The 3,367-nt window shown below is 25.8% G+C and overlaps 1 protein-coding gene across 4 annotated transcripts in view; it reads left to right on the top strand.

Annotated features, from left to right (window-relative positions):
* Positions 1 to 3,367, top strand: part of LOC102681800 (matrix metalloproteinase-2) — a 119,405-nt gene that overhangs the window by 105,058 nt on the left and 10,980 nt on the right. The window lies entirely within an intron of this gene.

Genomic DNA, 3,367 nt, shown 5'->3' with positions numbered 1-3,367 from the left:
AAAAAAAAAAAAAAAAAAAAAAAAAAAAAAAAAAAAAAAATAATTAAGTTCGCAAAAAACTTGCTGGGCATCGAGCAATCTGAAATGCCCTTCGAGGACGACCGTAATCCATTCCACTTATTTTCATGCTCGTCCTCGAGCAGGCTTTTGATTAAGAGCACTTGATTCTGGTATATTGCAGCCAGCTGCTGTTAACGTCGAGATTCCGAAGTATCACGTGCGACGCGATGAAAGTTCGTAACGAGGAAACTTCCATCGGAAGATCGCCTAGAAGATGCCACGATTTAGGCCTTCGCGTGGACTTCATTTCTATAATTGACGCTTTGCAATGTTCTTTCGAGTCTCAAATTATCACTTATTTCAAACATGTCAAGTATTTTATCTTGATTTTATGCGCGAAATGCACGTAATCTGCAGTTTGCAATGTAAAAATTGAAGAATATTTTATTTTAATTTAAATTGAATTTTTAGGTTAGAAATATAATTATATGAAATTATTTCGTTATTTTAGGTAGGCTAATAATAAAATTCTTATAATGTTGATTTTTATTAATCATATAATTCATTTTAATGAAATAATGAGTTAGATTAGATTAAATGCATGCAAAATTTCTTTTTTTTTAATAAGTCAATAAAAATAAACTTACTTTGTTAAAAATATTGATTGTTTCAAATAATATTAGAAAGGGATTTACATTTAAATTTATTTTTTTTTATTTTTCTATATAAATATTATAACATTTTTATAAAAGAATTAAGAATATATCACTTAAAAATATGAAATTATGTTTAAGAACATAACCTTCATATATTTTCTGCATATAGAAGAGAAAATTCATATTATCCATATTTTATTCAATTAAATTGACACGCATATTAAAATCCTCTTCTTTGATATTAAAATCTGTTAAATCTCAACATAGTCGGGAAGTTAATCTCATTGAAATAGTATTCGTACATACGTGTATATATCTCTTTAGTCGAGTTGAAAATTTTAAGCTGGGATTCAAGCCAAACACGTTACGCTATTCGTGACAATACTGAGGATTCACGGATATTGGCTATTCAGGTGTAATCCTTACTATGCCGGTTGATTACATCACCCATCCTTTTCTCAACTATCTTATTTCGTCTAGCTATCGCAAAGACAGAGTGGGTCTTATTTCGATACTCGAGTTCTCGAAAGCCTGGCAACTCTGCAAGCATGCGTCAATCTCACAAGATATAAAACTATATATATTTCTATTATTGTTTTATTATTGTGTAAAATTAAGCTAACTGATACATTTGGAAAGACTTCGTTTCGATTCAGTTTTATTTTATATTGTTTTGCATATTTGATATTTTTCATAAATTTTTTCAGAATCAGAAAATGAGATTTGTTCCAAGTTATATATTAAGAAATTCATTGCCTCTCTATTTTAATGATCACTGCTCGAAGGAAATTCCTATATGGAATGTGAAATATGTTGATTCTCGGTTTAATTAGTTCAGAATTTATTTTCTGCCTTTAATATCTCTTCAAAAACTATTTTCTTTAAAACTTTCCGAAATTGGTGATTATAGGTTAGGAAACATTCTATGTTAAATACAATATAGAAATTAATTTTGAATTGTTTCTGAATAATACTTTGGATAACTAATTTTTATTTGTTATTTTTAATTTTGATCATAATATTATTGTCTTTTTATTTATAAATAATTCTATTTGATAACAGGTTTTGAATGACTGACTGACCATTGGTTGACTACATCTACTGACTATCCAATGTCTGACCATTAATTGACCAATGGTATATTTACTGATCAGTAATTTACCAATAATCGATATTCAGAAAATTAAAATGTAATATAATAGTACGTATAATAATATAAATTACACATAACACAAATTATACATTTTATTATTCTTTTATAGATAATAAATTTTATATATAACGAATGAAGTTCAAATAAATTTAATGAAACATTAATATTACTTTTACATTACATTACATTAATTTATCTCGACAGATATTACCTAGAACATTATTTAGAACATTACAGTCGAATCGAGTAAAAAGGAGAAATTGATGTAGATTTTTTTCAGTGATACGTGAGAAAGGAAACGATCGCATTTATTCCCTCTTTCGTAGTAACTGAGCACGCTTCCTTTATCGCCGGCCTCCCAAGCTTTAATTTTATGATTTTGACCCACATTTTAAAACGAATGTCCCGAATGCGAAGCGAGACGGAACATAGATAAAAAGAGATCAAAAGAAAAAGCACGCCAACGCCTCGAACTCGATGCCTCCTGTGAAAACTTTAATATCCATCGTCACAAACGAAATAAATATTATCAGGATTCCTCTTTCACGAATAATATATCCCGAATAGGAATGTTTCATATTACGATATTCATCAAGATTAAAAGATTATTCCAGATATCGAAGAATTATGAAATATTACACCTGTTTTCCATTCTATTACGAAACCAATATCTATTTTCCAATATCTTTAAATATAAGAAATATAAAATTAAAATTTCTGATATACAAAATTTTAAATATTAAATTATTGAACTTGATTAAATTTTTATTTTAAGACAATCTAACTTTTTATCGGAAATAATTGCGAATTTTGAATATGGAATATAATTTTTTTAAAACAAATCGATAATTAATAATTAAGTTGAATCAATATTTATTCCATTTAAATATTATTTCCACGAATTCATTATATTTGATGTTCAATTTTATCCTCGAGCAACTTAGGTTTTCATTTATATATTGTTAATATTTGAATTATTATCACAAATTGATGTTATCATACGTTAATTATTGTTTATTTCGCCTTATCCGTTTCGCATTTATATTTAATTAATCTCTTATTTTGTGTTTATGGATTTTCACGTTTAAATGAAATGTACAATTATCGTTTTTAATTAAATCTCTTTATCATTTACCTTCAGCGAAAATTTAATATCTTTTTTTTTTTTGAATAAAAATCACGTAATTAGTTTTTAAAATAAACTTTGTTTGAAAATTTTTATATATATATAATTATTTAATAAGTTCATTTTTTATTAATTTTCTCAAATTTCATTTTCTGTAAATATATTTTTATGAATTTCCTAAAATAATAATAAATGCATACTCTTAGATATTAGATTATAAATCTAATAAATTTAAAAAATTTCAGTTTTATAATAAAAATATCAAAAAATTATCATTACAAGTTAACAAGAATCTATAAAAATTTCAATATTCATTTTGACAAATGATTGATAAAGCATCAACTTGATATCCTTTCTAAAACAGTATTCAAACTATCTTCTTTTTCTCTGGAATTTTATTTCCTCTTCAAAATGTTGTAGTTTGGTCCAAAC

The sequence above is a fragment of the Apis dorsata genome, unplaced genomic scaffold (genome assembly GCF_000469605.1).
Source record: "Apis dorsata unplaced genomic scaffold, Apis dorsata 1.3 scaffold_74, whole genome shotgun sequence".
Classification (NCBI taxonomy): Eukaryota; Metazoa; Arthropoda; class Insecta; order Hymenoptera; family Apidae; genus Apis; species Apis dorsata.
Note: the sequence above shows the minus strand (reverse complement) of the source record. Positions and strands in the feature narration are given on the sequence as shown.